Source organism: Cibotium barometz, chromosome 28, assembly GCF_041138505.1.
Source record: "Cibotium barometz isolate CiBa-2024 chromosome 28, ASM4113850v1, whole genome shotgun sequence".
NCBI lineage: Eukaryota > Viridiplantae > Streptophyta > Polypodiopsida > Cyatheales > Cibotiaceae > Cibotium > Cibotium barometz.
This window is the reverse complement of record NC_141073.1, coordinates 23,313,410-23,324,859: the sequence shown is the minus strand read 5'-3', so window position 1 is coordinate 23,324,859 and position 11,450 is coordinate 23,313,410.

The window sequence follows — 11,450 nt, the reverse complement described above, 5'->3', positions numbered from 1 at the left end:
ATAATAGAGACACTGAAGTGTTTGCTTAACTACTTCCTGAGCTGTTTCTACCTTTTGGATTGTTTCTATTCAAGGCATGGGAGATAGAGGTTTTGAGTTAATTGTAAGATGAATTGGGACATTGGGGTGTGTCGTGACCAAAGGTTTTGCAATATATGCAGTACATAAACATAGGCACCTTGTACGCACAATGGGGATTGGGATGGACGTAGTGATTGCACTTAATGCAAGGCATTTTGCCCATCACTTGGAGAGGCATTAAGGATATTTAGTTTTGAAGGAGCTCATCCTCTCTTGGAGATTCTGGTTTTATTTTATTTCCACTCAATTGAATAGAGTTCTTTCGCTGCACTCCACTGATCACCTTGTCTTGAAAAGCCGTCGATAAAGACTGTTCTCAAGGTCCTAAAATTTGTTTTAACCATTGGTATCAATGTGATGAACCATCGACTAGCCTTTTCCACTAAGCATAGGTTCAATGCATGTACCTTGGTAGGGCAATTTGGATTTCGAAAGGCTTCACATCACTATTCAAACATTTGTATGAATTGAACAGGATCAATTGTTCCATCATATTTACCCATGATTTTGGAAATCTATACAGCTGTGTTTTTGTATGTCACTTAAGCCGTGTGTGGGTGCTAATGTGGGTAGGGACTCACTTAGTCTTTAGGCAATCCCCCTTCCTCGATTAGTCAATACGTCCAAGGTGTGGGTATCTAGGGTTTGCAAAGGGTTGGTATCTGGCATGTCTAAAGGCTTAGGACTTGTGATAGTGCTAGGCAAGGGACCAAATCCTGGAGGGATTGATGTGACAGGGGATGTAAAACCCGATGACACGCTTGTTGTCGGCATGGCAAATGGAATTGGGAGAGATACATTTGGAGCATAAATCTCAATCACCCAAGATATCAGCCATTGGGTTCAGTTTGGGTGTGAGCGCATGTAATCCTTCTATTATTGTCATATCTTTAACGTTGTCAATAGCTCCTTAATGAGCAAGCACAGTTTTTTTTTCACTTTTTAGGTTTTTTTATAGCCCATTACAGCCTCAAGAGGCCTAGCGTACCCTTTGTTGGGTGTCAAACGAGTATTCATTTGCCCTAATTAGCTTAAGCGCTACATGTACGTAAACGACTTGATATTTTTTTTGAAAAAAGTACATGCTGGTAGCATCCCAGATGAAGGAGGAGGTCTCAAAACCTATTTTCCATCACTGTCTCAAGATGAAATTTTTTTCCAGAAAGATTTTCACTGTTTCGCAGCCCGTTTTTGAATGTGTTCCAAAAGGAATTTGGAAAAACTATGTATGAGAGAGTTGTAGTATTTTTGGTGTACTACAACTTTGTCTCTGTGAGTTTTTCGTGATTTCATTGTTTAGACACTCAAAAAGTAGCCCGAATACGGTTCGCAATCGTTTTTGGGCTATTTTGAGCGACTTTGTGCTTTAAGGGCTGTTTTCTACCTCGATTTCTGGGTTGAATTTTGAGGCTGCTGGTTAAAGACCAAAATGATGGATTTTTTCCTCAAACACTTAAGACCAATTTCGAAGAGCTTGATGCCAGTTTTTTGATGAGCATTAGAGCGTGTTCTCATTGGATTCACAGTCTAGGAGATATGAGCCTCCAAATAAGGCTATTTTTCGTACCTTTTTTTTTGGCCGACGGATCCCCTTTCACAACGTGAACCAGTAAGGTGCGATTCACAACATGAAGATTTCACGGATTTTATTAAATTTGATTTTTTTTTTGGCATGAGGCCTTAAGGCATGAGACCTTAAGGCATGAACTGCTTAAGGCATGAACCGCTTAAGGCGTGAACCGCTTAAGGCGTGAGACAACGCGTGAAATGTCTGATTTTTAATTTAATTTTATTCTTTTTTGGGCGTGAACCGCTTAAGGCGTGAGACCTTAATGTGTGAAACGTTTATTTTTTTTTAAAATCTTAGGCATGAGATCTTAATGCGTGAAACGTTCATTTTTTAATTTTTTTATTTAAATGCATGAGGCCTTAAGGCGTGAACCACTTAATGTGTGAAACATCTATTTTTTTTTTGGGACGTGAGACCTTAAGACATGAACTGCTTAAGGCATGAGACCTTAACACGTGAAACGTCTGATTTTTTTATATATTGGGAATCTAGAGGGAAATTCGAATTTCCTTGTTTGGGGGAATATTTTTTGAATTTTAAATTGGGGAGATATGGGCATTTTTCCAAAAAGGCAAGTGGGAATTAAAAAAGTCAACCCTTTTATGACACACCCTTACACCCTTCATAAATGATCAACAAAATGGACAATTTGACAACTCATTGGCATCTTTTCATTCAATGCTCATTAGCCTTAATGAGTTATGTAAAAAGTGCTTAGAAATTAATTAATGATTAATTTCTCCACTAATCTTTTCCCTTTTTAGACTAATCAAGGACTCTAATTAATTACTAATCACTAATTAATTCACAACATTGAGCACATCATTAGATATAGCATGAAATTGCTAAGCTATGTGCATCAACTAATATGTAAATTAATCTATAATTAAAGATTAATTAAACTCTTAATTTTGGTCTCTTCTCTTTATGCAAAATTAAGCAAAAGAGAGGGAAATTCGTCCAATTGATCAAGAATTTGATGTAATTAGGTGTGTTGATGCATTTAGATGCTCTCAAAACACTCAAAAACACTAATGGTGACCTCTCATATGATCAATTTCGACTCCAAAAACAAATTTTCTAATCTTTTTGTCTCTTGAACTGAATTGAGCACCCTTAATGAGACAAAAACCAATCAATTAAGGAAGATTAGTTGATTTCAAGGATTTTTTGATAGTTTTGAGAATTTTTTTAAAAGATTAAGCTACTCCTAATACTTGGTACTCTAATGCATACAAATCAAACAAAAAAACACACAAATCAACAAAAATTAATGCTTCTAGCTCTATGTTTAACTCTAAAGAAAGCTAAAATTCACTAAAAATTATAATTTTTAATGCCATGGATGAAAACAAAACCTAACACACACTACGTTTACGCTTAACAAACACTAAAAAATAAATTTAAACTAACAAAACAACATATTTAAGCTAAAAAATCATTCTTTCAAAAAATAAAAAAGAGAGATATTTCTCACCAAATCACACACAAATCACCCCATCAAAACCACATCTTTTTCATGGAAAACTATTAATCAAGACAATGGGAAATGGGTAATACGTAAGAGAAAAACAATGGAAAAAGCCAAGGGATGACTCCCTGGCAGCAGTGCCAAAAATGTTATGGCTCACCTAACCCCCCTTGAAACACATCCCCAACAAGGGATTACCTGATGAACCACAACTGCCATGAATGACTAAAAGACCATAGGTTCTCAAACACATCACATTTTAGTGGCAGTATGGTAAAGGCACTGACCATTGGAGAGGAGTGTAACAGTGCATCTGGAAATATCCTTTGCCATTACTGCTCAATGCCTTTGATGTGCATAGCTACATGCAATTGCTACATCTATTATTTGATGCCATCCAATGAGACGATAATCCGATTAATGATACACATAGGTATCCATAAACATAATGTATAGGCAGGCACATCAAAGGCGCTAACTAATAGGATAAAGAAAATGGTGTCTAGGGTGTTAGGAGTAGATTGCAATGCTGGGGAAAGAAAGGTACCAAGGTGTGTGGCAAAAGAAATCGTGATGGCAATGCTAGTGCAAGAAGGTGGTTCCTCACATTTCACTGGGGGGAATAAGAGTTCATCAACGTTGTAGAGGAGATGGGACCATTAGTGGAAGACACCTGGTTGGAAAGTTATATTTTTGTAAATGAGTTATAAATATCTAGATATGTGGAGTGTGAAACATAAACAATTTGATTATTAGGTTCCCAAGGTCAGTAAATTGCAGCCCGTGACACGGGCCTTTAAGGAGAGCTTTGACTTGCATGCACTTTTGAAGCTTAAACGAGAGTACACTTACGACTTTTTCCACGGAAGCATGTTCACAGGGCAAGGTTTTGTAGGTGAGAAGTGCTTTTTTTTCAAGATGGCCACCATTGAACCCACTTTTGGGTTAGATTTGGTGAATTGAATGCGACGGACCGGCTCTGGGGACCTACGACACGCATGGATACAATGACCAACCACACCCCACAAACATCAGATTAGGTGACCATGGCTTGGCATGTATGACCGAAGGTAGTATATTACAAATGTCATAATAAATTGTGGTCAAAGTATTTCATAATAAGTGGTCGAAGTATTTCAATTGTGTTACATGGTAATTGAGTTTTCACGCAACATGCAGGATCTTCTAACAATTGCGATATGTGAAATAAAAGAGGAGGATATGGAGGCCCAATGTCTGTTTTAGGAGTGCATCAATGAGGTGATGGAAAACCATGGTTATGAAAGGGTGGATTTCTTTGGTTTTATGGTTGGCTGATGAGGCACAGGCTAACTAGAATGCAGTTCAACATGTGTTCAATGGTGGGAAAAATAATGTCCTGGCAGATAGGGAGAGGTCCTACTTATTTCATTGGGAGTAGAGCACGGTTGCCCACACAACAAATTATGTGTGCACCACATCTCAAGGTGAGAACAAAGAAATGTGTGAGAAGTTATGCATGGCCCCTACTAGTGTAGCTACATCAATAGAGGCTCGATTAATATGCAAACACTGGTGCAATGGTCATGTTATGGATAGAAATGTTTCAGCAATGGAATCTTGGTTTAGCTGGTGGGAGATGCACATAGCACATTAGGGTTCAGTCTCATGACAACAGTATAGAGAAGTAACGATGGTCCAAATACCCCAAGAACAAACCTAGCAGAAAGCAAGCATGGGAGTTATCTGGTAGGGGAAGGATATAGATACAAGATTTTTCTTCATGATGCATATACTGCCGATATGATGCATATGCAAGATTTTTCTTTATGATGCATACACTGTCGATATGGAAAATACAATTTTGCAAAGCATTAAGGCAGTCTCTTACTCTCAAGGCAAGCACATAGGGAGAGGACCAAGCTTGGAGAAACCAACGGATCAGATGTCTCCAAGCCCAGCCCAAGTGGTCCGAACAGTCAATCAGACAACTAAAGGAACACGCATGTATAAGGCACCTTCCCTCCTAACCGGTGACAAAGAAACTGCACATTATAAGAGACTAGCCACTGTGATCGTTAATATTGATGATGAGGCAACGACACATGTAAGAGACTGCAAATATGTCGGGAGGCCACAAAAGATCAATTTTAAGGAGCATGATACAACCACTACTCCTCAAAGAACAGCGGAAGCCACAAAGTTTAGTGTGATTGAGCACAAGGTGAATGAAGCAAGGTGGGCAATGTAAAGGACATGCATTGGCAAAAAGGTCACATGCAGGGGTGGTAAGAGGCGTGGGTAACACATAGCTAGATCTGCAAAGAGTGTGCTTGCAATATCATTCAAAGGGTATCAAGAAAGCACCCTAATGGTCCATCAGACAATGGATGTGGTTTTGCCCTGATCATGTGCTTCATTGCGATATTGTGGACACCAACATACCCAAAGCCCAATCCACCACCCAAGATATGGCCAGTTGCTATGGGAACTAACCTCACAAATGAGGAGGTCTATTTATTATGGGAAGGTGGATACGAGGTCGAGAGCAAGAATGCAAAAGGTATCATGCCCAAGTAGCAATGGGGCTACAAAGTCCTTTACAATAGAAAGTAATAAAGAACCACTATATGGGTCCACTACGAACACAGATGCAGGTGGGTCAGGCATGCAAAATGGCATGAGTCAAGTATTACACGTCGATAGTAGAGGAAGCGGTAAAACAACAAAGGCCTCTTTGAAAATGAAAGCTAGGATAGTAGATGAAGTGCATAGGCTAGATCATAGAATGAAGTTTTCAAGATCAAATCGTACAAGGATGATGCACACGTTGAAAAATACGATGTGCATGAAACCGTGTTATACATGTCTAAATTTTACAGATAGAGAATCTAAGAAGAAGCACTTCATATATTTACATGTTCTTGGCTTGCGCCAAAATGACAATATATTCATCCACCAACCTACCTTTTAAGACATGGAGCTCTAGAATGCCTTGCCTCATAAGAGAATCTACCCTAATTTAGACCATTGAATGCATAGAATTTCACATGCCAAATTTTCTCATTTTATGTCCTATAGTATTTTGGGGCTTCTGTAACCTCATTGTAGAGGGTTCGATTGTGCAATATCTTTCTCTCTCCCCCATCTCTCTCTCTCTCTCTCTCTCTCTCTCTCTCTCTCTCTCTCTCTCTCTCTCTCTCTCTCTCTCTCTCTCGATGGAGGGAATGTGGATGAACTTTGCGATCTTGCTTCCAAGCAAAGTTTGTTAAGCTTCTCATATTGCATTATGAGACTAAAGTTAAGTTTTGTTGAATATTGTTAGAGTCCATTGCATTTTCAAATAGGTATTGTATTATAGAACATGGTCGTCTATTGATGAATGGTAATTGCGTTAAGAGCATTAAATGTTTAGAAATCTTAGGGAAATGAGCGCGAAAGAATGAGGGAGAGAAAGAAGCAAGGTGGGCCACAAATCACATGAAGCCTTTAAGCAAGCAAGAAAGCTTTTTTGAAATTGCACGAACAAAAAGAAAAGATACATACTCTCTCTTCCCCAAAAAAAATATGGAAAGATTCCTTTATTATTGTGATCTAGAAAATGAGGAAAGATGCCTTTATTATTGTCATTAAAAAAGAAGAAAGGTGTTTTTTTGTTGTTGCAAAATTACAAGGAATATCTCTTTATACACCTCTCCCACTCCTATAAATATAGAGACAAGCTCCATAGAACTTTGTCAATTACCATTTAGCTAAGTGTTGTTAGTAGAGTACACCACCCACAACCCTCTTACATATAACTTGTGATGGCATCATCAAATGTTAACATTGAAGTTGTTGCTCGGCATATCGTGGCCACCAATGTGGAGGTCAAGCAAAAGACCGTAGATGGTGCACAAGCATGGAAAGGTCTCACATCCTTATCACTTCCTAGTAGTGATGATGATATTTCTCAAGTGAAGACCAAAGTGGAAGGTTTAATTGCGATATGGCAAGCCTATGGTTTTATTGATGATGCGTCCGAGCATCTCTTGCTTGAGGAAGTGCAGAAGGGAGCAACGTCATTCGCTTATACTTTGTGCGTTCACCCCGAAGGACAAGCAAAGCCCATGGAAGTAAACAAGATTGTGTACTTCTTATTAGTATCTTGCATACCAAGACTAAACAACAGTTTTAACCGAAGAGTTGTATATGAATGAACTTGTTTTTATTTTCACTTGGTAGCAATAACCTTAATTTACAGGATGTAATGTTGACATTTTTTTCTCTCACTCAGTCCCTCTTGCTCTTGCTCTCCCTCTTCCTCTCACTTAATGTTGACATGTCTCTCTCTCTATCCCTCTCTCTCTCTCTCTCTCTCTCTCTCTCTCTCTCTCTCTCTCTCCCTCTCTCTCTCTCTCTTTATCTCTCTCTCTCTCTTGATGGAGGAAGGAAATCTTTTTGGAATCAGCTTGCCCAATTCCAAAAAAATGCTTGCTAGAAAAAAGAAATTCCCCTTGTCTTGCTATTGGGCTATCATGGGCTTCAATCAAGATTCATTTTTATTCCATCCTCGTGAAAATGCATAGCCAATTATTGAAATATTAGGCATCAATCTTCCAATTTATACCCTTGTACTCTCTTTATCTCATGGAGAGTTTTTCTTTCCTGCATGAGTAAAGTGGTAAAGGTGTAAATAAGTTATCTTAATTGGATTAGTATTATAAGTAAAGGGGTCCATAGATATTACAACTAAAGGGATCCATAGATATTGCAAGTAAAGAGTCCATAGGTATTACAAGTAAAGAGGCTTTTCTATTGAGTGCATTTGCAATTACATTCTCCTTTCTTAGCCTATACTTTATCAAAATCAAACCCTTGAAAGTCTACATCCATCTTCTCTGATGCATATTAGAACCATACTGAGAGTAAGATCTATTTCAAGCTTGATTAGAGAGGTGACAATCCACTAAGGATTTCTACTATAACATACATAAAAATGCCCATTAGCTATAAATCACAAAGATAGATACAATAATAAATGTTTTTAAAAAAGATGTCCTCGAAGAATTTAGCTTGTTGAGACTTCTCCTCTTTATCTTTGCCTTTTCCTTTATCTTTCTCCTCTTCATCTTCTTTCTTCCTTTTGAAACAATCTTTAATCACATGTCCCTTCTTCTTGCAATAATAGCAACATCTAGGAGTATACTAACTCTTTTTCTCCCATATAGGTTCATCTCTAAAATATACTTTAAAACTCTTATGAAGATAAGATAGAGCACCAAAAAAGTATAACTACATTTAGTTTTTAAGTAGTCATGACCTCAAGATTATGATGGATCTTCAAGTCATGCCACAAAGACAGATGGAATCCCAATCCATCTCCATCGAGTTTTTGGAGCCATCATAAGAAAGGAACATAAGAATATTCAATACTTCCAAGCTTAAGTGATTCCACTCTTCACATTTGATCCAATTCATCTTTGAAAAACCCCTCTCACAATCCATCGTGCTTGCAACAATGACTAGGCATGCATGCCAAAGATTCTTCATTTCACCATAGGTTTGATCCCACTCCTCATCATCACCACAAAATTGCCATGTTACATGAATACTCATTCTTGGGCATGTTTGCTTCAATCTGATCATAAAGTCTTCATATCGCATCTCACATGCTTTCACATTCACTAAGTTTGTCCCGCCCATTGTTATGCAACATTCCCAAGAGTTTCCCTTGCTATCCATGTGAAGGTGAAATCCAAGCTTCATTCATGCATGCATGGGACCATAGGTCGAGTGACACGTGGAAGCTGTCAGAATACGCAGCGAAGATGATGACCAGATCTGGGAACACAAGAGCAAAAAATGCATACAAAAAAACAGCACAAGAGAGAGAGAGAGATGTAGGCGTGTAACTCTGCTTTGATATACACAAGAAGATCCCGGGTATGATACACAAATGGCAAGGGGGCTGGGGGCCTATTTATATGCCCCCAGATGAGTAGTCGGCCTGTTGAAAAAGGCTCCACGACTGCATCATCAGTTGGCCAGCACCATGCAGCTAGTCGGCCAGCACTAAGGTCCACGATTGCATCAAGTACAGTCGGCCAGCTCCAGTACACACATCTGATGTAGTCGGCCAGCAAATGGATCCTCCTACCAACTCAGGGCTGCCTCCCAAGCCACAGAAAAATGGAAAAAGTAAGGGAAAAAAAACGGAGAGTGGGGAAAAATGATAAAGCACCTCATAAGGGCGGGCACACCCACAACAAAGGCCCTGGTGTATACAACTAGACAGGAGATGACTTCTAACACCCCCTCTCAGCTCCTGGTTGTGAAACCAACCACTGGGAGCTGGGGTGCCGCCTGAGCAAATCCTGAGAGAGCGACTTCGTGAAGAGGTCCACCGTACTGTCCTCCGTCGAACAGAACTCTAGCAAGATGTCATCAGCAACAACGATCTGTTCACGAATAAAGTGCCTCTGGTGGATGACCATGGGTTCCTCCAGTGGAAGCCCAAACCTGCAATGCAACCTCTGCATCCTCACCACCTCGCAAGCAGCATCACAAATAGCCCGGTACTCTGCCTCTATCCGCGAGCGACAAGGCAAAAGATGACTGCTTCTTACTGCTCCATGAAACTGCTCCTGGGCCTGAAGTAGATCTCCTCGTGTCCGGATCTCCTCCCCAAACCGAGTCACTCCAACCGTGGAGTCGGACTCCATCCAACAATCCCCCTCATGTGTACAAGAGTCCCTGATCCTTCGCATGCCGCAAAAACCATAGGAAACGCAATCCTGCCTCCCAAAGAGTCATCCGCAACCATGAGCTCAACTGCCTCATCAGGAAGCTCCCGTCCAATCTAGTGTCCATCAACCAGATCAATGAACCATACAGCTTCTGAGTCACAGAGACATCACACTGCTCACAAGGATCAACACCTATTACGGTGCACAAACAAGTCTTGGAAACCTGATGAAGACCACACAAGGCCTTCTAAAACCTGTCAACCACCCCCTCTGAATCCGGAACTGCAAAGCCTGGAGAAACCACCTCCTTCTGCAAGTAATCACTTGCCACCTGCCTGGCTTTTCGAAAGGTCCCCGTGGAAAGAACATCCTCATCTACTGGAGGTTCTTTGTCCCGAACACGACGAGACATCAAAGCATAAGTGACCTGTTCAGTTTCCTCTGACTCACGAACACAAAAACTACCAACATCAATACTGGAAAGTTCCGGCCAACTGCTGCCATCTCCACCATCTAGTCCCGGAAAGCCCGCACCTGCAGCGTATCCACACTTAAGTGGCCATTACCGGACTGCCACTCATCACAAACCTGAGGACCTGGGAGAGAGAGTGCTGAAAGCTTGTAAACTCCATTCTCCACTCCACCTTCCCAAACCACTTGGCTTGTTGCTTTGTCTCGGAGAGCATCATCAAACTCCACCCGTATGCCAGTCTTGCAAACCTGATGCACTGACAAACAGATGAAAACCAAGTGCCGGAACATACACCTGGGAGGAATGCTTCCCCCCTCTGCCATCGGGAACTATCTCCATCTTGCCCTCACTGTGAACTGGGATAGTGGACGTATCCCCAGTAAGAATATGACTAGAAAGCCTACAGAGATCCTGTAAACCGGAACGGGAAGGAGTCATGTGCCTAGAAGCACCACTATCGAGAATCCACTCCCGAGTATCCGTGTTGCGGAGAGTCCTCCAATCTCCTCCCTGCCTGAAGAAAATGAAACATCGGTGTCCACCACCTCCAGGTGCACAAAAGCCGGAGTCTTCATGATTACTGCTGAGGAATCTTCACCCTTCTCGGTCTTCTGCTTGGGACACTGCCTCCAATAGTGGCCTTTCTCATCACAATCATTACAAGTCCTCTCTGCCTTCAGTTTCTCACGGTCAGCGTTGGACTTCTTCTCAAAAGACTTCTCCGATGAAGCCTTCCCTATGCCCGAGTTACAGCCTTTCGACCGTTGGCCAGTTAAGGCATCCGAACCTCCACCCTGAGGAGGGTTCGTGAATCGTTCCTCCTGGTCCAGGACCATGGGCACAAGCTCCTCCCACGTGATGGCGCTGAGCCTGCCCCCACTGGTAATCAAAGACGAGTAAAATGTTGAGTACGAAGAGGGCAAATGTAACAGCAACGTTATGGCCATGTCCTCTGACGATATGTCCTTCCCAGCCTGAAGAACTTCCTGCTGAAGAGTAAAATGCTGAGTACGAAGAGGGCAAATGTGACAGCAACGTTATGGCCATGTCCTCTGACGATATGTCCTTCCCAGCCTGAAGAACTTCTTGCTGAAGAGCCTGCAGCTTGTTAATATGCTCCCGCATCGTCGACGACTTTGTAGGGCTCAT